The sequence below is a fragment of the Lolium rigidum genome, chromosome 3 (assembly GCF_022539505.1).
Source record: "Lolium rigidum isolate FL_2022 chromosome 3, APGP_CSIRO_Lrig_0.1, whole genome shotgun sequence".
NCBI classification, from domain to species: Eukaryota; Viridiplantae; Streptophyta; class Magnoliopsida; order Poales; family Poaceae; genus Lolium; species Lolium rigidum.
This window is the reverse complement of record NC_061510.1, coordinates 139415994-139440513: the sequence shown is the minus strand read 5'-3', so window position 1 is coordinate 139440513 and position 24520 is coordinate 139415994. Positions and strand designations below refer to the sequence as shown.

Here is a 24520-nt window from a genome sequence, read left to right as displayed (position 1 = left end):
CAGGCCGGCGCGGCCTGGAAGGGGGGCGCGCCACCCTGTTGTGTGGGCCCTTCCTTGCCCCACTTCATCATCTTTTCCACTCATTGCACTCTCTCTCCCGAAAAAACTCGTACTCACTTTCTCTCACTCACGTTTCTGCTCAAGAGCTCAAGATTTCTCGATCTCTTTGCTCAGCCCAGATTTCTGTCTGAAATTTGGTACATTTGCTCTCCGGTATGTGACTCCTCCGATTATCCAAGTAGAATTTTTTTTGGTTGAGTATATCTTGAATATTTTGCTGCTGTAGGTAACATGTTTAGTGAGCTTGCATGCTTGTTCTAAGTGGTAAAAACTAGTTTTGATGCATGCTTAGTACCCTAGCAAGTTCCCATAGTAGTTTCCCTCAATTATATGTCACCAAGTCAAATTTTATAATGTTTGCTGAAAAATTTCAGAAAAGGAAGATGGATAACTATAACTTTGGAGAAATGTTTGAAAGAGAGACGACAAGCACGGGGAGGCCCTCAAGGTCATCCACTCGGATTAGACGATCCTATAATGAGGATGTCATCGCACCGAGCTTCGAAGTTAAAGAGGACAATGGAGTCCCTAACGCTTCATCTTTTCCATGTTATAACTTTTTGAGTAATGCAGGGTTGCTGGATGATTTCTTTGTCCTCGTTGGTAATGTGGGCTTAACCGCCTACATGGAGGAAGAGAGGGATCAATACCACATGCTTACTAAAATCTTTGTTGAGAGCTTTCAGTTCAACAACAAACACTACCAACCATCAGTTACATTCAGGATTTATGATGATCCTATTACTATGAAGTTGAAGGATTTTTGTACTGCATTGGATATTGCCCCTGTAGGTACAGTGAAGAAGATCGAGAACAATCCCAAGGCTTTGCTGGAGCTCTATCGAGGAATCACCAATGATGACTGTTGCACCATTCAGCGTGGCAAGATAAGAAACATTCAACTCCCTGCCATTAAATATTTCGCTTACTATCTTGCCACTAGCATTCTTGGTAGGGAGAACACTAGCAATATTTCTAGTTATCATCTTGCTTTCTTAGTTGCTGCACTTACTGGAGAGACACCTTATCATCTTGGTGCTCTTGTTGCCCGTCGCTTGTCTAACAAGGGGCCTATTTTTGGAGGAATTGTTGCCTCACGCATTTTAGCACATCTAGATCTTCCTCTTGACCCTACTGATGAGAAATTAACTCCTATAAGGCTTGATATTGCTGCTATGAAGAGTCACCAATTTGTTACAAATGACTCTAGCCTAGATAATATTGTCTATAGAATGTTGTTTGCTGACGGGGAAGAGAGGGAAATCCCTTTGCCGCAGCCAGATTTGTTCAGTATTCACATGAAACCATGGTCGCGCTCTAAGGAGGAGGTGGATGAGCAGCTGAAGATACATGGCTTTCACCAGTAGCATGATTCCGAAGATGCCGAGCCCTCCCACGACTACACCGTCACGTATCCTGGTGCTTCCTCCAGCACATACCCGGAACAGGATCCATCTTCGTCGTACTACGGAGGTGCTACTTCATGGGCACCATGGGATTGATCTCCACTTAGGCCAAAAGCCTAACCTTGGGGGGAGGTATACCGACATCACTCATTCTTTGCATATTATGGTTGCTGGATACTTGTACATACTTGTTTAGCTTCTTAAAGTGGTTTTCTAATAAGAGGGAGATGATATTTGGGGAAGTGCCGATTGAAAACAGATTCTGGACTGATACCAAAAAAAATCTCAAAAACATCCAGAACGTTATTTTGTGAAGCCAATTTTTGTTCATGTTCCCCAGGTTGTTATCTAACTTTCATTAGTTGAACACTTTCCGATCTGGGCAGCGGAAGAATTTCTTAAAAATCGATTACTGTACTGCTGTCAAGTTTGGCAGACTCCTGCTGCTTTGTGTTTATGTGACTCTTCTAGTTTTCATTTTCTTGTTTTTGCTTTGTTTCTTTCCTAAAACACAAAAAGACCAAAAATATTTCTGTTGTTTCTCTTTACCATTTGCTTATTTTGGTTTCTTGCTTTCATTTTGCTTTATTTGCTATCGTTGGTTTGCTATAAGAAAATCCAAAAAGATTTTGCTTTGTTTGCTTATTTCCTTTTGTTCTTGTTTCCAATTCGAAAACACCAAAAATATTTGCTGTTCTTCTTTGGTTTTGTAAAGTTCATTATGGAGTTCAGTTGTCTTCGGTGGTTGGATTTTGGTTTTCACTCCATATTATTCAAGCTACACAAGTGAAAAGGCAATAATGACGATCTACAACAATCCGACTGTGGTGAGAGGCTTGTATGAACACTTTTTTTTCATTTTTGTACATATACTCATCCATGTGAGAATGCTTAATTGGTTCATGTGAGGTATATGTCATTTAAGAAAGTCTAGTATTTCATGATCTCTCATGTTTAGCTCCAATTTATTAATATGAGTAGCATGTCATAAATATTTGCTTGCATTGCTTTATTCATAGATAGATATGACATTGTGGTATCCTCATCTGAATAATTCACTTGAATCAACTTGGCACATGCTCACGCATGCATATGACTGAACAAAATTCAATTAAGCCTCGATGATTTACTTTACCTCAGAGTTCTTGTATCACTTTTATGCCTCCGTTAATTTATTTTGTCGCAAGCATGATTATGACGATGCATTGCTCTCTTGATTGTCGCTTCCCGGTCTATTGCTAGCCTTCACTTGTACTCGAGCGAGAGCGCTGCTCGTGCTTCCAAACCCACGAAAACCAAGTTATTCCGAGTGTCCACCATAAATACCTATGCATGGCATTTCAAACCATCCCAAGTAAATTCTCATGTGCTACCTTTAAAACCTTCAAAATGCTTCTCAATTTGTGTTGATGTTTTATAGCTCATGAGGAAGTATGTGGTGTTTATCTTTCAATCTTGTCATTTACTCCTGACGGACTTTCACAATGGACTAGTGGCACATCCGCTTATCCAATAATTTTGCAAAAAGAGGCGGCAACGGGGTTCCCAGCCCCAATTAATTAACTTTCATCAATAATTCTCTTCACATGCTTTGCCCTGATTTATCAGTAAGGAACTTAATTTGCAAATAGACACTCCTCCATGGTATGAGAATGTTGGAAGGCACCCGAGGATTCGGTTAGCCATGGCTTGTGTAAGCAAAGGTTGGGGGGAGTGTCATCCATAATGAAACTAAAATACATGTGTAAACAAAAGAGAAGAGGGATGATCTACCTTGTTGGTAGAGATAACGTCCTTCATGGGAGCCGCTCTTGAAAGTCTGGTTGATGAGGTAGTTAGAGTACCCATTACCATTCGTTGACAACAACGAACACCTCTCAAAATAATTTTACTCCTATTTTTACAAATGAAAAGCTCTAGCACATGTTAATCCCTGCTTCCCTCTGCGAAGGGTCAATCTTTTACTTTTACATTGAGTCTCCATCCTTTCTTTGAGCACTTTCTTGAGAGCACAACTGTCATTCTTAGTATAATATGCTTGTCCCAAAATATGATTAACTGTGGTACAACTTTGATGCTTTTATCTTTGATAATCTCTACTTCCAGTCTTTCCATGAACTTCGAAGGTGCTCGAGCATTTATGTTTTGCTGTACAAATACGGGCAAGCGAGATACCACTTTATCATATCCTTTTATGAACATTGCAATCCTGTTGATAGACATGATTCATGATGCTTATTATTAATTTGTTGGTACCTTTTCCATGATTGATATAGCTATTAGATGACTTTATTTGCATGTATCTTATTATGAATTGCTTAAGTACATGCCATATCATGAGAATATTTACATCATATGAACAAATGTGTTCGTGAAAGTTCTTTTATCGCACTCAGTTGTTAACTGAATTGCTTGAGGACAAGCAATAAGCTAAGCTTGGGGGAGTTGATACGTCCAAAACGTATCTACTTTCCCGAACACTTTTGCTATTGTTTTGCCTCTAATTTGTGTATTTTGGATACAACTAACACGGACTAACGCTGTTTTCAGCAGAATTGCCCTGGTGTCTCGTTTTTGTGCAGAAATTCAACTTTCAGGAAAATCCCCGGAATTTATGTCGAAGGGCTTATTTTTCCAGAAGATTCACGGAGCCAGAAGGGCAGGCCTGGGGGAGGCCCAGGGCCCCCTCGGCCAGCCTCTGACGCCCCCTGTGGACTACTTAAGGGTCTCGATCTAAAAACGTGAGACGGGAAGTCGAAGTCGCCAGAAACTATCCAGTACGCCGCCACCATCGCGAAACTCCGTCTCGGTACCAGAAACTCCGTTCTGGCACTCCGCCGGGACGGGGAATTGGAGGAGATCATCGCCATCATCACCACCGACGCCTCTCCATCGACCAGACATGTTTCCCCCATCCATGTGTGAGTAATTCCCCCGTTGTAGGCTGAAGGGGATGGTAGGGATTGGATGAGATTGGTCATGTAATAGCATAAGATTGTTAGGGCATAGTGCCTAGTGTCCGTAATTGGTACTTTTATGATATTGTTGCAACTTGTTATGCTTAATGCTTGTCACTAGGGCCCGAGTGCCACTCAGATCTGAACATGTTATCAATTCATGATGATATTCATTGCTTTATGATCTTACATGCAAGTTGTATACACATGTTGCTGTCCGGAACCCGAGGCCCCAAAGTGACAGAAATTGGGACAACCGGAGGGAAGGCGGTGATATGAGGATCACATGTGTTCACGGAGTGTTAATGCTTTGCTCCGGTGCTCTATTAAAAGGAGTACCTTAATTTCCGATAGATTCCCTAGAGGCCCGGCTGCCACCGGCTGGTAGGACAAAAGATGTTGTGCAAGTTTCTCATTGCGAGCACGTACGACTAAATATGGAACACATGCCTATTGATTGATTAGTACTTGGATACCGTTTTATTATTATCTCGCAAATGCCCTATCTTGATTGTTACATGAGTTTCTCTCATCCATGCAACGCCCGTTCATCCATCCCTGTGCCTACGGTATTTTAATCCTGCTCGTTTACTATAATCACTACTGCTGTCTTTGTTACTCTCTTCTTGTTATTTCACTATTGCTTCGCTTATAAAGCTGACACTACTGATAAACTCTTGCGAGCAAGTCTGTTTCCAGGTGCAGCTGAATTGACAACTCCGCTGTTAAGGCTTTCAAGTATTCTTTGTCTCCCGTTGTGTCGAATCAATAAATTGGGTTTTACTTCCCTCGAAGACTGTTGCGATCCCCTATACTTGTGGGTCATCACCGTCAAGCTCTACGGCTGGGCCCAACCCTGGCGATTGGCCGGCGTCTACCACCACGAAGCACGATGAAAAGAAGGCTCAGAGCCTTGGACTAATTTCTTCCGACGACGGGAATGTCATTCTCCCAGGTGCGATTTCACGGCCTAACCCTCCCGCTGGTTTTACCGTGATGTTCTTGTCGTTCTTGTACCGAGGCCTTTCGCTCCCTGCCCACAAATTCCTTCATCACCTTCTCCGAATTTACGAGATCCAACTATGGCAGCTGACCCCCAACTCAATCCTTCATCTTGCCATTTTTATCACCCTTTGCGAAGCATTTTTGGGCATTGAGCCCCACTTCGGATTGTGGAAGAAAATTTTCTTCGTGAAAAGATACAACAGTAGTGGCGGATCCTTTGTCATTGGGGGAGTTGGGTTTGTTGCTCGTAAAGAGGTTAATTACTTCAACTTTCCGATGAGAGAATCTGTGCAAGGATGGAGACTGAAGTGGTTCTACATTAGGGACTCTTCAACAATCGAATCTCAGCTTCCTCGCTTCTCCGACGTTCTCGAAGCCAAGCCTAAGCAATCCTGGAAGAATATCCTTTCTCCCGACGAAAAGCCAGCAGTCGACAAGTTATTTGATAGATTTCTTCGGATCAAAGAAGTTGATGGCCAGACCATGATAGGCACAGAGGTAGCCGCTGTGTTTCTGAAGCGTCGAGTCCAGCCGATCATGATTAGGGTTCACCCGATGTGGTTATATTCGGGTCCCAAGGATGAGACTAGGATAAATGCTGCCGAATTATTGGAAAAGGAACTGCTTGACGAAGTTCGGCGCCTCACTCTCTTCAGCCAAGAAGATTCAATCCCGCTGATATCTTCCCATCCACCATTTGATGCTGATCATCCGCCAACGGAGGTAAATTCTCCTCTCCATATTCTTGATGCGCTGTTTCCTTTGATCGATGCAACTGCCATTATTCTTACTTGTTTCATTTCGACAGATCCTCATAGCTCCTGAAGACTTGCGAGACTTGCCAAACGATACTTCTGAGGGAAGATATTCTTCACCTCCTATAGGATTTCATACTGAAGAAAATACGAGCTCAAAGGACGAACGTGATGATCCGATAAACTCTGAAGCTGATTTTATTGATCCTCCATAGCCAACGATATTAGCGACACAGCGGGGTCAATGCATGACGACGATGCTGATCATGCTGCCTTTGTTGATGCAGCGGTGGAGGAGGCCAAAGCTTCGCCTGTAAAGAGACCATCCGGCGGCTTTGCCGACGAAGATGATCTTTTTGATCTGTAAGTCCTTGTTTCCTTTCCCAAAATTTGTATTTCGTCATTATCATTCACATTCCTTTCCTGACTTTTGCCAATTTGCTTTTTCGCAGGGACGAAGGCCTCATTGAGCCCCCGCCCAAGAAAGTTAAATCTAGCACTGTTCCGGTGAATCCTGCAGCTTCCGAGGCTTCAGCCCCTGCCGCAGCCCCCACAGCTCAGTTATCGACTGCTTCTTCCGTTTCCAAGGGGAAGGATATTCCTTCGGCAGCCGCAGCTCCTTCTTCAGGGAAACCTGTAAGTCTTTTTTTGTTCCAACACGAGCTCTCCTGAATGGAGGAAGGTTGGAACTCCTGAATGACCTGTGGTCGATAATTCTTCATATAATAACTATTTTTCCTTATTTCCTAAGGATTTGCGAGCTGTCATATCATCTTTAGAGACTTTCGCCTCTCAATACACTTCCCTGGAAGCTGACAAGACCCGACTGCAAGAGGAGGTCAAGTCTTCCTCATCGAAGCTGGAGGGCGCAACAAAGATAGCTGCCAAAGCTCGCCAGGAAGTTGACTCCCTAAAGAAGGAGCTCGAGGTGCTGAAGAAGAGGCTGAAGAATGAAGAGGCATCCAGGCTAGCCGCTGAGGCTTGGGCGATTGAACGGGACGATCTTCTTCGTCAATCTTCCTTGGCCTTGCTCGGTAATTCCCTTTCTGCTCTTTTGTTGATTATTAACTTGCGGATTCTATCCTTTGTTAATGAATTCCTCTTATTTCGTTTTTCGCAGAGGCCGCTGATATTTCTGTCGAAGCTCTGGACAAGCTCCCGAACAATTCCCCGACGAATGTTCTGTCGATGACTCTCGCTTCCCACCAGCTCACGCAGGACCTCCTTCAAAAGGGCAAGGGAGCCATGACACGGATGCACTCGATGATCTTCCCCAAAATTAGTCAAGAGAAGACTTTGAGGCAACTTATCGACGCTTTCGCCGTTAACACCAAGGAAGTCATCGAGGTATTCAAACATACTTCACGTACCTATGGCACCCTTCTAGCCTTCCAACTCATGATGGGTCATGGCTTCAAGGCTGATATTGAAGAGATGTCTAAAGAGCTGCCGAAAGAGCAAGATGGGCAGTTTGTCGACCTGGGTGTCTTTAAAACTTCGGCTCTTAAGTGTGCACGCCAACTCCTTGAGCTGGTTTCGGCAAAGAAATCATCAGTTGGTCCAAGTTTAACAAACTAGACCCAAGCCCCTTGATTCTTGTAACAGACTTCTTTTAGCTTGATTTAAAACAATGTCCTGCCGTAAGACTTGTGGTTGTAATAAATTCCATGCTGGCAATGTTGCCAGTGTACTCTTATTATGACATTTTTACTTGCGTTCTCCCGATGGGAGTAACTTCCAATGCTGAAGCGATACAATCCATCATACCCTTTTAACGATGTTTTGCAGGTTTTCCCCGTACCTGCATTTGTCGATGATTCTCCGGGTGCTGTCTCTGAAAGTGATCGACTCCAGCGTATGAAGGATCGGATTGCGCAAATGGAAAAGAATTTACGCAGTACATATGCTTTGGCTGCTATTATCAGAAAGAACAGCGAGCTTGCAGCTGACGTAGAGCGCTATGCACTTACGGAATTGCATAGGACCACAGAAAGCTTGAACTGTAAGCCTCCTTGTCCTCTCGCTCCTTGTTTTTCTACGAAATGCATCGTCTGAACTTCCCTTGTTTCCTTTGCTAGTCATAGCTCTGAACCCTGCCGAGGAGAACAAGCGGATTCACGAGCGTGTGAACGCGTTGACTCAGCTATCATCATCGGATGAGGTTTTCTGGAAAGAGCACTCGAAAGCTTCGGCTGTCGCAAAGTTCCAAGATCGGGTCCAGCAGGTCCATCGCTTCTTCGACAACTGCTACAAAGGGCTGAGAGTAATATGGAAGACGATGTTCCCTTTGAACGCGGTCCCTCCCACGCTGTTGACTTTGATGTCAGAATTTGGTAACACCAAGAAAATCCGAAACTTGGTTCGAGCTCAAGTTTTTGCAGGAGCCAGATTTACACTTGCCCTCATTCTTGTGCGTTACCCTTCGGTGAACCTGCTAGCAATTGCCAATGCGGTGGGTGAGTTGGATCCGCTGTACCCGAAGGTGGTACTGCCTGCCAATATAATTGTCGACAGGCTTGAAGAAAACTCGAAGGTATCTGAAGAAAAAGAAACTCCACAGGAATAAGTCAGAGTCGTGCTCCTATTGTAAATAGAAGACTTGGTTAATACATCGAGTGTTTGGATTGTTGATTTTAAACTATTTTTATCGGTAGGTGCGTATATACGCACTTTTACCATGTGAACGCCGTTGGCAAGTTTTTGAAGGAGCAAATCTTAATTACTCGTTTAAGCGTATGTGTGTTTGTTGGTCAGCAAATTATTTGAGTGATCAGCTCGTGTTGCGGGTCTTGCAAAACCCGTTGACGTGGGCATAACCCTTCGGGTAACCGACATTGCCCTACCCTATACGATCTAGCTGGAGGCCCATGAAGGTATTCAATGACAAAGACGGGCCACTTGGATGGCGCAGCAGAAGATTCCTTGGCGAGCAAGACAACGAAGGAAAGTTTAGAAATAGATCTACTGTAAAATCTAGTCGTACTCGGTTAGACCTCTTGAGACCTGGCCTCCCACTACAAGAAAAGTTGCCATGGCCGACGAAGTTGAAGCCGCGCCGTGGTTGCTGGTGACCATGGCCGACGATTTTTGGTCTCTCCGTTGTGCATGTCAAAACGTTTTTTTCTCGTTTTTGAGGCCACATAGCCCGACGAAAACGGCCAAAACGTCGCGTATGGTGGCCCGGGACGTGGCGCATCTCAAAATCTCGAGTTCGCCGGCCGAGTCAACGCAACTCCGCACCGCCGAGGGATGTAGGGCCCAGATGGTAGCCTCTCTGGCATTATTTTTTTCTCTCGATCGCGCCATCTCGTTCAACGTTCTCCGATCGAGCCGTTTACGATGCAGGATCATGGGTCCCGCATGTCATCCTCTATGAACCAAAATTCTTTCTATTCTTGGATTTTTTTAACCCCCTGATTTTTGGCTACTTCCTTTTTCTTTTGATCCCTTGCCGCCTTGGAAACGTTGAGACCGCTGCTGCTAAATGGGACCCGCATGTCATCCTCTATGTGCAATCAACTTTCTTTTCTTGGAGTTTTTTTTGGCACCTCATATTTGGTCACTTGCCTTTTTTCTTTCGATCCCCTGCCGCCTCTCAAACGGTGATACCGCTGCTGCTAAATAGGACCCGCATGTCATCCTCTATGTACTATAAAACTTTCTTTTCTTGAATTATTGTTGGCTCCTCATATTTGGTCACTTGCCTTTTTCTTTCGATCCCCTGCCGCCTCTCAAACGGTGATACCGCTGCTGCTAAATGGGACCCTCATGTCATCCTCTATGTACTATAAAACTTTCTTTTCTTGAATTATTTTTGGCACCTCATATTTGGTCACTTGCCTTTTTCTTTCGACCCCGTCCCGCCTCTCAAACGGTGATACCGCTGCTGCTAAATGGGACCCGCATGTCATCCTCTATCTACTATAAAACTTTCTTTTCTTGAATAATTTTTGGCTCCTCATATTTGATCACTTGCCTTTTTCTTTCGATCTCATGCCACGTTTGAAACGTTGAGGAACCTGCAGGGTCATGGGACCCGCATGTCATCCTCTATGTACTATAAAAGTTCATTTTCTTGGTTTTTTTCACCCTCTGATTTTTGGCTATTTCCTTTTTCTTTTGATCCCCTGCCGCCTTTGAAACGTTGAGGACTCTGCTGGCTCATAGGTCCCACATGTCGGCCTCTATGTACAATCAAGTTTCTTTTCTTGAATTATTTTTGGATCCTGATATTTGGTCACTTGCCTTTTTCTTTCGATCTCATGCCATGTTTGAAACGTTGAGGAACCTGCTGGCTCATGGGACCCGCATGTCATCCTCTATGTACAATAAAACTTTCTTTTCTTGGTTTTTTTTGGCACCTGATATTTGGTCACTTGCCTTTTTCTTTCGATCTCATGCCGCCTTTGAAACATTGACTAAGCTGTCGGCTCATGGGTCCCGCATGTCATCCTCTACGACAATAAAAGTTTTCTTTCTTGGAGTTATTTTTGACCCCTAATTTCCGGCTATTTGCCTTTTTTCTTTTGATCTCCTGCCCCCTGCGAAACGATGAGGACGTCGTTGGCGGGTCGGTCCCACATGTCATCCTCTATGAACAATAAAAGTTTCTTTTGATGGATTTATTTTGAACCCCTAATCAATTTCTGGATATTTCCTTTTTTTCTTTTGATCCCCTGCCGCCTTGAAATCGCTGAGGATGCTGCTGCGTCATGGGTCCCGCATGTCATCCTCTCAGAACGGTAAATGTTTTCTTTTCTTGGATTTTGTTGACCAAACGATTTTTGGATTATTTTTTCTTTCGATCTCCTGCAGCCTTTAAAACGTTGAGGACGCTGGCGGCTCACGGGTCCCACATGTCAGCCTCTATGAACAATAAACGGTGAGGATGCTGCTGCCTCGATGGGTCCCGCATGTCATCCTCTTAGAACGAAAATGTTTCTTTTCTTGGATTTTTTACCAACAAATTTTTGGTTTATTTTTTCTTTCCATCCCCTGCCGCCTTTAAAACTTTGACGACGCTGCTGGCTCATGGGTCCCCGATGTCAGCCTCCCCGTACAACAAACATGTGATCTTGATTATTTTGCAGACAATAAACAGTGTATTGCGCTCTGAGCTATTTCAAACGGATAAAATAAATCTTTATTTTTACATAAACAAACTTATATGTTGAATCTCCTTGTTTTTTTGTTTTTGCGAAGCATAGGACTTTCCTGTTTTTTTTAGAAAATTCCGAACTTTCCTGTTTTGGAGTGGGCTGAAATTGTACGAGTCAAAAGGCCAAGCGAGGATAGTTCGAAGGCCCGGATGTCCGAGATGCAGCCCAATTGAAATCTTTCTTCTTGGATTTTTTTTCACCCCTGATTTCTGGCTACTTCATTTTTCTTTTGGTCCTGTGCCGCCTTGGAAACGTTGAGACCGCTGCTGCAAAATGGGACCCGCATGTCATCCTCTATGTACAATAAAATTTCTTTTTTTGGATTATTTTTGGCACTCATGGGTCCCGCATGTCATCCTCTATGAACCAAAATTCTTTCTATTCTTGGATTTTTTGACCCCCTGATTTCTGGCTACTTCCTTTTTCTTTTGATCCCTTGCCGCCTTGGAAACGTTGAGACCGCTGCTGCTAAATGGGACCCGCATGTCATCCTCTATGTGCAATCAACTTTCTTTCCATGGAAATTTTTTTGGCACCTCATATTTGGTCACTTGCATTTTTCTTTCGATCCCGTGCAGCCTCTCAAACGGTGATACCGCTGCTGCTAAATGGGACCCGCATGTCATCCTCGATGTAAAACTTTCTTTTCTTGGATTATTTTTGGCTCCTGATATTTGGTCACTTGCCTTTTTTCTTTCGATCTCATGCCACGTTTGAAACGTTGAGGAACCTGCTGGCTCATGGGACCCGCATGTCATCCTCTATGTGCTATAAAAGTTTATTTTCTAGGATTTTTTCACTCTCTGATTTTTGGCTATTTCCTTTTTCTTTTGATGCCCTGCCGCCTTGGAAACGTTGAATAAGCTGCTTACTCATGGGACCCGCATGTCATCCTCTATGTACAATCAAGTTTCTTTTCTTGAATTATTTTAGGCTCTCGATATTTCGTCACTTGCCTTTTTCTTTCGATCTCATGCCGCCTTTGAAACGTTGAGTAAGCTGCTGGCTCATAGGTCCCGCATGTCATCCTCTACGAACAATAAAAGTTTCCTTTCTTGGAGTTATTTTTGACCCCTAATTTCTGGCTATTTGCCTTTTTATTTTGATCCCCTGCCCCCTTTGAAACGATGAGGACTCTGTTGGCAGGTCGGTCCCACATGTCATCCTCTATCTCCTTGGCCAGCTTCAGCCCGTGGATGAGCGCCTCGTACTCCGCCACATTGTTGGATGCGGCGAAGTGGATCTGCAGGACGTAGTCCAGCCGATCTCCCTTGGGAGAGGTGACGACGATGCCGGCTCCCAAGCCGTTTCGCATCTTTGAGCCGTCGAAGTGCAGCTTCCAATGTGTGGAGTCAGGCACAGGCGGCAAGTATTGCATCTCAGCCCAGTCGACGAAGAAGTCCGCAAGGATCAGCGACTTGATGGCCATGCGCGGCTCGTAGATGATGGTGTGGGCGGCTAGCTCCAGGGCCCACTTGGCAACCCGGCCATTGGCGTCTTTGCTGCCGATGATTTCCGCCAAGGGTGCTGTGGCCACCACCTTGATGGGGTGCTCCTGGAAGTAGTGCTTGAGCTTCTTGGCCGCCATGTACACGCCGTAGGTGACCTTCTGGTAGTGGGGGTAGTTTTGCTTCGACTGGGATAGCACCTCACTGAGGTAGTAGACTGGGCGCTGGACCGACTGCTCCTTGCCGGCTTCCTTGCGCTCCACCACCAGGACGACGCTAACCACACGATTGGTGGTAGCGATGTATAACAACATCGGCTCCATTGAAGCCGGCGATGCGAGGATGGGCGCGGTCGAGAGCACGCGCTTTAAGTCACGGAAGGCTTCATCCGCCTGTGGTGACCAGACAAATTTGTCCGATTTCTTCAACAATTGGTACAGGGGCAGTGCTTTCTCCCCCAGCCGGCTGACGAAGCGGCTCAAGGAGGCCAGGCATCCGGTGAACTTCTGGACGTCCTTGAGGCACTGCGGCAGCTCCATCTTCTCAATGGCACTGATCTTCTCCGGGTTGGCTTCGATTCCTCGGCCGAGAGACGAGATAGCCCAGGAGTTGGCCGGCCGGCACGCCGAACGTGCACTTGGCCGGGTTGAGCTTCATCCGGAATCTTCGCAGATTGGTGAAGGTTTCTCTCAGGTCATCAAGGAGGGTAGGCATCTCCTTGGTTTTTACAACGACATCATCCACATATGCGTGAACATTTCTGCCGATTTGATCCTGCAAACACTTTTGCATGCACCTTTGGTAGTTGGCGCCTGCATTTTTCAAGCCGAATGGCATAGTCGTGTAGCAATAAGCCCCATACGGGGTAATGAACGAAGTCTTTATTTGATCAGCTGGATTCAAAGGAATCTGGTGGTAGCCTGAATAGGCATCTAAAAAAGACAACAATTCACAGCCGGCAGTGAAGTCTATGACTTGATCTATGCGCGGCAGGGGGAAGGGGTCCTTTGGGCACGCCTTGTTGAGGCTGGTGTAGTCGATACACATGAGCCAGGAGCCGTTCTTCTTCAAAACCAGGACCGGGTTCACCAGCCAGTCCGGGTGCAGCACTTCCATGATGAAGCCGGCTGCTAGGAGCCGGGCGATTTCTTCACCGATGGCCTTCCTTCGTTCTTCGGCGAAGCGCCTGAGGGGCTGCTTCACCGGCTTGGCTTCAGGCCTGACGTGGAGGTGGTGCTCAGCCAACTACCTCGGCACACCCGGCATGTCCCTTGGAGACCATGCAAAAATGTCCCGATTCTCACGGAGGAAGCTGGTGAGCTCGCCTTCCTATTTGCTGCTCAAGCCGGCACCGATGGTGACGTACTTGTCCGGCTGCGCCGGGTCGAGCAGGATCTTCTTGGAGTTGTCGGCCGGCTGGAAGTGAGTCATCCCAGCCGGGTTGCCTACAGCTGGCATGTCCGCCTGCGCGGCCTTAGCCAGGGCGACGGCGTCGTGGATGAGCTGCTTCTCGGTGGCGATGACCAGCGTCTGGGCCATCTTGGAGCTCTGCGTGGCGCAGTCCATGGAGCGGCGGTAGTCGCCGGCTACGGTGATGACCCCCTTTGGGCCAGGTAGCTTCATCTTCAGGTACCCATAGTGGGGTACCGCCATGAACTTGGTCAGAGCCGACCTGCCTAGGAGTGCGTGGTAGGGACTGACGAGGTCCACCACCTCGAACTTGATCCTTTCGGTGCGGAAGTGATCCGGCTTCCCGAACATCACCTCCAGCGTGATCCGGCCAATCGGCTGGCAGCAGTGGCCTGACACGATGCCATGGAAGACGGTGGGGGTGGGGCGCAACTCGGCCTCCTGTATGCCCAGCTTGCGGGCGGTGTCGCGCAGCTTGCGGGCGGTGTCGCGGTAGAGGATGTTGATGCTGCTGCCCCCGTCGATGAGGACACGCGAGGAGCGCACGCTGCGCCGGGTTGTGCCGATGGTGGGTTCGAGGACCATGGCGTAGCTGCCCGGCTTCGGCAGGACAGCCGGTGTGTCGCGGCGATCAAAAGTGATGGCCTGCTCTGACCAGTTTAGGTACTGGGGGACCGGCGGTATGACCGCGTTGACCTCGAGGGAACGGCTCTGCTGGCTTGTCTTGTCCTCGGGCTCGGAGGTGAAGATGATGTAGGTAGCATCCTTAGGCAGGTACCTGCCAAGGTGCACGTGGTTAGCCTCGTGGTGCTCGAGGTTGGCGTTTTCTGCGCCGGCTTGGCCACCCGGCCCGCCGGCTGGTGGAGGCGGGGGTGGGGGCGGGAGAGGTTCGCCGCTCGTCAGCCGCTTCAAGAAGCGGCAGTCGCGGGTGGTGTGGTTGGAGGGGTTCTTGCCGCTGTGGTACTTGCACGGCGAGTCGAACATTTGCTCGAAGGTGTACTTCGGCTTCCAGGGCCGGTCTTGCTTCTGGCGCCGGCTGCCGCCAGCCGCCGCGTGGTCCGACACGGCTGCCACATGGGCGGAACCGTACCGGCGGTCCGACTGGTCGCTGTGCCGCTTGCGCGGTAGTTGTCCCACCGGCTGCCATGCGAGCCGCCCTCGGCCGGCTTGTGCTCGGCCGGCTTGTTGTTGTCCCGCCTGGCGGGGGCCGGCGAAATTTCAGCCGGAGCCTTGCCGGCTTCCTCAGCCAGCGCGTACTTGTCAGCGATGGCCATCAAGGCGGCCAACGACTTGGGGTCGCTGCGGCGTAGCTTGTGCCACAACATGGTGTTGGGCCGACAGCCTCCCATGAAAAAGCTGATGGCCTGGATCTCATGCACGCCCTCGCAGGAGTTGCGCATTTCACACCAGCGCGTCAGGTACGCGCGATCCGTCTCGTCCGGGCCCTGCTTGCACATCTCCAGCTGCTAGGGCCGACCCGGCCGGCGGTAGGTGCCGGTGAAGTTGCTGACGAAGGCATCTTCGAAGTCCAGCCAGCCGTTTATGCTGCCGGCTGGCAGGTTGTTGAGCCAGGTGCGGGCGGAGCCAAGCAACATCAGGGGCGAATAGCGCACGGCCCAGCGTTTGTTGCCTTTGGCGATGCCGACTGCGGTGGAGTAGTCCAGCAGCCAGTCCTCCGGCTTGGCGGTGCCATCGTACTTGGGGGTGTCACGCGAAAGCTGGAAGCCATCGATCATGGGCTCGTTGAGGATGCGCGGCCCGAAGCACTTTGGGCCGGCTGGCCCTTCTTCTTCCGCAATGCGGGATTCGACCAGCCGGTCGAGGTGATCTCGGGCGTCGGTTGGCTCGATGAGCGGGCCCAGCCGGGATCGTGCCGGCTGGCGAGCGCCGCTTTCTTCTGGAGCCGGCCGGTGCTGGCGGCGGGGCTCGGAGTCTTGCTCATGGTTCCGGCTTGGTGGAGGCCGGCTGCGGCTGCTGCTGCCGCTTGGCTGGTGGCTCGGCCGGCTTGAGCTGGCGTGTGTGGCCCGGGAGTCACGGTGCCGGCTTGGTGCTGGGGAGGCGGACTCGGCCGTGTCCCTGGCACCTTCCCTGTCGTTGCCTGGAGCGCCACGAGCGTGAGAAGCTCTGGGGGCATTGACGTACCTGGGGTCGGCCGACTGCTTGGTGGCTGCGTTGAGCAGCTCAGTCACCCTCTTGGTCTGGTGGCGTAACTCTTCGCCTTCGAGGCGGTTCAGCTCTTCTGCTGCGGCCTGCGCCGCGCGCATGTTCTTGTCGGGGGTGTTGTAGACGGGTTGCTCCATAGACGGAGCCGGCGAGGGGGCGTCGTCGCGGGCGATCTCGACGCCTAGGTCGCGACCCCTGCGGCGGATCTGGCCGGCTCGGCTGGGACCGTCGCCGCCTGGAGTGAGGCCGTGGGCGCGGTTGTACTCGCGCTGAGTGATCTCCATCTGGCGCTTGGCAGCGGCCAGTTCTTTGGTTTGCTTGAGGAGGAGCTGGCGGTGTGCCTCCAAGTCCGCCTCGATGGCAGTGGGGTCGCCACCAGGCGTGAGCGGGGTGCTCAGCTTCGCCCGGACTTGCTCCAGCCGGGACGGTGGTGGTGGCGCCTTTGGGCCTGAGCCGGACGCGCCGGCCGCGGCGGGACGCTCTAAGTCCGGGCCACGGACGCGCGTGGACTTGGTGGGCTGCTCGTCGCCGGTTGCCATGACTTGCACGATGCAGGGGTCGGCGAGGGCGTTGCTGATGCCGGCTCCTGGAGGAGGGCTTGCGCAGCGCAGCACCTGCCGCGGGTAGCGCGGCGGTGCGACGGTAGCGACGTAGACGTCGTGGCCGCCGAAGGAGATGACGCTGCCGCCGGCAGGGAAAGGCTCTGTCGGCGAAGCAGCCCGGCGTTGTCGGCCGACGCAGTCGAGGGAGCCGAATCTCCAGATCAAGCCTGAAGCGACCCGCTCGCCGGTGGTGATGGTGAGGCCCGTCCGGATGAAGACACCGGCCACGGACGTTGAGAGCCCCACGGTGGGCGCCAAATGTCGTGGTATCGTCACGGCATATGCCATAGGGTGGCTAATCGAAGGTGGTTCCTAGATGGTCTCACGGCGGTATCCGGATGCGGGTATGGGGACGAATGACACGTTTGACGTACCCAGGTTCGAGGCCCTCCTGTGGAGGTAACCCCTCTACTCCTGCTATGAGTGTATATGGTAATCACACAGTACAATGGTGCTCCTTGAGCTGTATCCGGCTGCTCGGGGAGGCTAAGGTAGACGAAGGTCTCTCTCCCTGGGTAGCGCTAAGACTAGAATGAAGTGAGAATGATCGATCGTCCCCCGCATGAGGGGGGTAGCCCAGCTTATATAGGCACTGGCACTTTACATAGAAGTCCCTATAGTCTAGTGGCCGGCTTGGCCGGCTTCGGCTTCCGCTCCTTCCCGAGGCGTTGACGTCATGGAGCCGTTGAGGCGTAGTGGCCTGTCTTGTCCGCCTGCGGGGGTCAGCGGCATGGCGAGGAGATGTCCCTGTCGCCATCATGCCCTGTAGCCGGTACGGACCGACGTACGCCATGATGGCCTGTCCGCCGCGTGGCACTATTGCTCCACAGTGCCCCGCGCTTTACGGGAGATGAGGTCAGCGTGGACCTTTGAACCCGGACCACCTACCCAGTTCCTTCTTATGCAAGACTCGCCAGCCTCGAGTCGGTCTAGAGTGTAAACCCCAGTCGGATATGGCTTGTAGAAGCCGGCCCAGCCACAACGCGGAAGGCCGTTGCCAGGCCGACTAGGACTTAGAGCCAGCCGGCTCCCGAGGCAGCCGGCTGCTCCTCAGCCGGCCTTTGCCGCCAGCTGGCCAACCTCAAGCCGGCTGCTCCGCGTCCATTGCCCTACCCGGGGTCTTCCCCCCCGACATCTACACCATCACTATCATAGTCATCATCTTCTGGAGCATATGGATCAACATCATCTCCACTCTCATACTCATTGTCCTCATTGATAATCATGATCTTGCGGTTAGGACAATCTCTCTTGAAGTGACCCTTGACACCACATGTATGACAAGCCATATCACGGTTGCGCGCAGTAGACATGCTAGAGCCACTTGTACTTGCAGCAGGTTCAGACCTCTTTGTGTTGGACACATTGGAAACCGGCTTGCTAGACGAAGTAGGAAACTGTGCGGAGCGCGATGATGACACCGGCGCCGTAGATGGGGGCGCCCTAGGCGTGTAGCGCCTAGCTCCCGTAGCACGACCTTTGATTTGCGCTTCTTCAGCCAACTGTGCTTCAGCTTCTCTCGCATGATGTAGCAGCTCATTCATTGTAGTGTAACTGTGATGACGAACAATGCCTTAGATATCATACTTCAAACCATGTAGAAAACGATGCATTGTCATCTGAAGTGACTCACGGACACGGCCACATTGCATAAGCATCTTCATCTCCATGAAATATTCATCAACAGTCTTCACACCTTGTCTCAATAGGGTCAACTTATCATAAATAGAACGCAAATAATTAGTGGGAACGAAACGAGCTTGCATAATGGCCTTCATCTCACGCCATGTATGAATTGGCAGCTCGTCATCTTCTTGACGAGTACGTGTAACTCCATCCCACCAACGCAATGCATAGCCATCAAATTCTGAGGAAGCAAGTTTGACCTTCCTATCTTCAGTATAATCATGTAAGCGCCATAACGTCTCAATCTTCAGCTCCCAAGTGAGGTATTCTTCAACATAAGCTCCTCCTTCAAACTTGGGTATGGAGAACTTGGGCTTACCCAAACCATCTTCTTCATCAAACCCACGACCATGGCGTCCGAGTTCAACAAAGCCACGACCATGGTTACCACGTCCAGCACCACGACCAACACCAGGTGCTTCATACTGAAGATCAGGGTCTGCTTCATCTTGTTGCTGTTGTTGTGTGAGGTTGTCAACAGCTAGTTGCAAAACTTGAAGACTGCGCTGGATATCCGTCATTTGATATTGCATTGTGGTGATGGTCTCATTAGTAGCATCCAACTTCTGGGAGATCCCCTCAACAGTCCCCTTAAGTTCATCGCCCTGAGTGCGGAATTCACGTTGCATCTCATTACGAAGAGCTTCATACTCCCTCCATGTCATCACATCAGCTGAATTCTTGTTTTTCTGGTTAACAATTTTCTCATCACTAGAAGACATGGTTAGTAGGTTAGTGCACTAAAGCAAATATATATGGTGGTACTCTCACAACTCACTCAAAACTGATAAGAAAAGAAAATCTTACCGCTCCAAAGTGAATTAGTATTGCTTACCACTTGTAGTGACACTAGTGCACGGATGTAGCGAAGCGAATATCAAGGATATAAGAACAAATCACACGGCAAAGCAGGATATATGTGGGGCTGTAGGTAGGCTACATATTTGCACCAATAACAAGCTCTAGTGCTGACCGTAGACAACCAATGATACTCACACAAGGCGATAAATGTGGCAATGCAACTATATGGATGAAAGGTTGCAATGCACTCGAGAGACACTAGCAAAGCTCAACGAAACCGGCACAAGATTGTTCAACTACAGGTGCAGAAAAGTAAACTAGGCCTTCACTTGAATCTTACTAGCACTTCACTTTTTCTTTTTGAATTTTATTTTTGTAACACACGCAGCTATGTAACTCTTTTTGCTTCTTTTCAATTTTTTTTGATTTTATGACTCAAATCCTTGATAACACGGCCAACAGAAATTGCAAAGCACCAAAACCCTAACGAGCAGCCTGTCGAGCGGTAAAACTAGTCTCTTCTGGGGAAATTCCTAGTCACGTATATCGAAAAGCTGTGTCTATGGTTGGGACAAGCACACTATACGCTATGTGGACTCGGAATAACAAAAACTGAAACTAGATGATAACGGAGACACAAACCCTAACAAAACTAGATGGAAGAAAACATACGCAAAAACAACTATGAAAAGCAACTAAAACTCGAAATTAGTGCAATCTAAGGCTATGGCAAACCCTAACCCTAATATTTTTGGTTTTTTCTGGATAGGAAAACACTCACAACTCAACTATGGGGTGGATTGTGGATGGCTTACCGAGGAAACACTGAAATCTGATACCAAGATGATAAGGGGCTGCCCGATCTTCTCAGTAAGCCCGGTGGTGATGATGATCACGGGATAAACACAACGGAGATAACTTAATGATGAAGTGGATGATAACTTGTATGACGCAACGAGATATCTCGATTGGTCCCTGTCGCCAATGCAACAGCTCTCAACCCTGCAAGATATTCGCAACTCCACACATTTGCGCACGTAGCCGCCAACCACGAAGCGGTAAGTTGCAACCGTCTAGTTCCCAATTGAACATCAGATCACAAAAGTCTTTTCAGAGTATACACCAAATCAATGCAATATGGTGTAGGGATTCAATAGAGTTGCAAAGCAATCAACTATGAACTAGGGTTTATCTTAAACATGGTCTAAACCTAATTTGGGGGCGTCCTGGGCACTTATATAGGGGTTCAGGACGACCAGGGTTCGAGAAAATACAAGAATAACCGACCCAGATCGGAATCTGGTCGAGACAGACTCGGACTCGGTCGGCTCAGGAGCCAGTCGACCGGGCCTGGGGCCGGCCGGTCCGATTTGGAACGGGCCTGGGGCCGGATCATGACCGGGTGCGCCGAGACGAGAACCAGAATGCTTCCGGCTGGCACCAGTGCAGGATCCGGTTGAAACCGGGCTCATCATGATTCAACCAGAGGCCTTAGATATCACGAACCTCAAATTCCTTTTGCTATGTTTTGAGAGTATATCCGGCTTACGCATCAACTTCCACAAGAGCGAAGTCTTGGTCTTGGGGGACTCGGACTTGGGCCAACTTAGGATTGCAAATATGTTAAATTGCAAACAAGGAACCTTTCCTTTACCTATCTAGGTCTGCCCATTGGAGAGCGAGCTCTCCTAGCTTCGGATTGGGGTCCGGTTACGGACAAAGTGGCAAAGAGAGCGGACCCATGGATGGGCAAGTTCATGTCCTCTGCGGCTCGCCTTACGCTCATTAACGCATGCCTCTATAGCCTCCCTCTACACGCTATGGGGGTGTGTCTTCTGGGAGACGGAGTCCACCAGGTTATGAACAAGCACCGTTCAGGATTCTTCTGGGAGGCTAATGGACCTAGACATAAATTTCATTGGGTCCGTTGGGATGCCATGTGTAAACCAAAATCCTTGGGGGGTTTGGGGATCATGGACACCAAGATTATGAACATCTGCCTCATGGCAAAATGGATCTGGAAGCTTTACTGCGGGAACAGGGCTTGTGGGCGGACCTCATAAGACAAAAGTACCTCCGATCCAAATATCTCTTGACTGATAACCACCGTCCCGGGTCGCAGTTTTGGAATGCGCTTCAGCGTATTAAGGGTGTCCTACGCTTGGGGGCCAGGCACTTGGTGGGTAATGGCACCTCCACCATGATTTGGCTTGACCGGTGGACCGGCCCTACAACCCTTAGGTCACGCTTCCCTTCCCTATATGCTATTGTGGCGGACCCTGAGGCGTCGGTAGCGCATAGTTGGAGAGGGGGGACTGGGTGGTCCCCTTCCGTCGAACCTTCAGTAGGGGCGAGAGGTTAGAGTGGGAGGAGATGCGACGCATGTTGGCGGGGACCAACCTGTCGCCCCGACCGGACGAGCTCACATGGACACTGGAGCGTTCCGGGAAGTTCGCGGTTAGTTCGCTTTACCGCAAGTTGTGTCAAGGAACAACTCGAAAGCATTACAGCGAGCTCTAGCGGGTTGCCATGCCGCTCAAGATCAGAGTGTTCCTGTGGCAGTTAGTGCGTAAACGCTTACCCACTAATGGCAACATCCAGCAGCGACATGGTCCATCTAATGGGAGATGCGCGCTGTGTGATGAACATGAGGACACTAATCATCTGTTCTTCATTTGCCCCATGGCCAAGTTCCTCTGGAGCACAGTTAGGGAACTGTTGGGATGCTCCTGTAACCCCGCGTGTTTTGCCGACCTCTATAGACAGCTTCAACGTTGTGAGGGCCAATCCAAACGCGTCCTTTGGATTTGCGGTGCTGCCCTCTGTTGGACCATATGGAACATTCGCAACAAGTTTACCATAGAACGGGTTTTTCCTAACCAACCAGCTGATGCGCTCTATAAACTATCAATGTATCTGCAGGTGTGGAGGCTAGTGGCTAGGAGATAGGACCGGACGATGATCGAGCTGACGATTCACAAGATCAGGGCGCTGTATGCTTCTATCAAGGATCCTACCTAGAAGACCCTAGGACTTGTGCCTCGGCTGTGTGTATGTCTACGTTGGGGCGTAGACTGCTGTTAGGATGCTTTGTTTGCTTTGTGCCTGTATCTGACTTCTATGCTTATCTGTTGTCCGAGTTGGGCGTGTTTCGTGTGTGGCTCATATGTTGGTTTCTGGTGTTGTTGGTACTTTGTATGGATGCTACCGGTGTGGCTTTATTAATTTAAAGTCGGGCTCTTCTCGAGCATAATGTCTATGTTATAGAGAACAGTTGGTTGTAGTATTTTTCTTTGCTATTATAATCTGAATTGGAGGGAGTACTAAGTAGAAGTTTTTTTTTCCATCACAAGCGAAACCGACTTGGAATCGAACATATTGCGACTCGAATTCCTCCCTCTATAAATCAATCTCCCCCTGCATTGGCAGACCTACACGGCTACACCGCTTCATATAGTCAATCAATAGTTCTAATCCTTGTTTCCTTGGGAAAGAAATTCCTTCTGGTAGTGGTAACCGCGATGGGTGGCAGATTGGATGAGTGGTCCTCCAAGCGGCAGCGACGATCGCCTGATTACGCCGAGAGTAGCGGCACGTCCTCCAAGCGGGGGCGACGGAACGCCGGGAGTAGCAGCAGGCCGCCGCGGAAGCAGCACCTTTATCTGGCACTGGATGACTGGGAGGGCGGGTACAGCATCCACAAGCTTGACGCCGACAACATCTTCTTGGACGACCTGGGAGACGGTGGAGAGCACAAGCTTCCCGAGCCTGCTGCCATCCGGATAAAGACACCAGTGTATGGCAGGATGATCTTCACCGCTCTGGGCACGACCATCTTCATCGACACCAACCCGCACAACCGCGGCGACAAGGCACCCCGGGTCTTCGTTTACGACACGGAGACTGCTGCCCTCACCGTCGGCCCACGCATTCCACGCGGGATTGATGGCTTATCGACTTTCATGGCTGCTAGCGAAACGCTCTATGCCTTAACGACGGCAGACTCGCCTGATCCCCCCTGTTTGCAGGCCTTGTCGTGGGGTCGCACCGCCACAGAGAAGATATGGGAGCCAAGCATGGAATGGTCCTGGAGAAGAGTGCGGTCGTCACGACCCCGGTGCCACGGGATCGACATCGTCAGCTATGCGCTGCACCCGGACGGACGCACCATCTTCATGTCCACGAAGAAGGGAAGAACCCACACCTTTGACACCAACACCGGCGCGTGGAAGGAGTTCGGGAGCGGCTGGGTGCTACCCTTCAGAGGCCAAGCCTTCTTCGACACCGACCTAGATGCGTGGGTTGGGATTGATCGCAAAGACGCTGGATGCGTCTGCTGCTGCCAGGTCGCCTCCCGCAGCGTCGCCACCGTCAGACGGCCGCCGGAATGCAGGGTGCTCAAGGAGAAGCTGTTCCGCCTCAACGACGAGGAGAATTACACGGACGGTGGCCGGTACATGAAGGCCACTCTTACCTACATGGGCGGTAGCAGATTTTGCCTCGTCGAGAACGTCTTACGCAGCGAGGACGACATCGACGACGGCACCGTGCTCCATGTTACCTTCTTTGGCCTCAACTATGATCACATGGGAGAGCTCCGAACTACGGCTCCTCGTGGCACTAGGTCCTATGCAGTGTCCAAGAACAATGGCTACTTCTCTCACGCCGCATTTTGGATCTAGTAACAACTAACAACACACTGTTGGCTCCTCAGTTTTATGCATGCCTGATGCCTCACCAAAATTAAGAGGACCAAGCAGTTTGGCCTTTATGATTTTTCTTATGCGCGAATTTCATTCTAATACATGTTGTTGTATGTACTGGCTATTCTGTTAAAACCAATGAAAACCACTGAGTGTGCTATATATGTTCAGGTATTTTGGATGCTATATGTGGATTATCTTCTGTTTGATCGCATTTTTGTTTTCAAATACACTAGAGGAATGGCTCACGCTGGACGCGAGCCAACTCAGTCCAGCTCGGGCGGAAGGAGATGCTGGCCAGGGCATCCGGATCGCCTTGCCGAAGGAACCTCCGCGGCGAAGAAGAGGAACACCGACCTAGCGTT

General features: G+C 49.5%; 1 pseudogene; it reads left to right on the top strand.

Moving 5' to 3' along the window:
- Window positions 1-22973: 22973 nt before the first annotated feature.
- LOC124695573 lies at window positions 22974-24144 on the top strand (annotated as a pseudogene).
- Window positions 24145-24520: the final 376 nt, after the last annotated feature.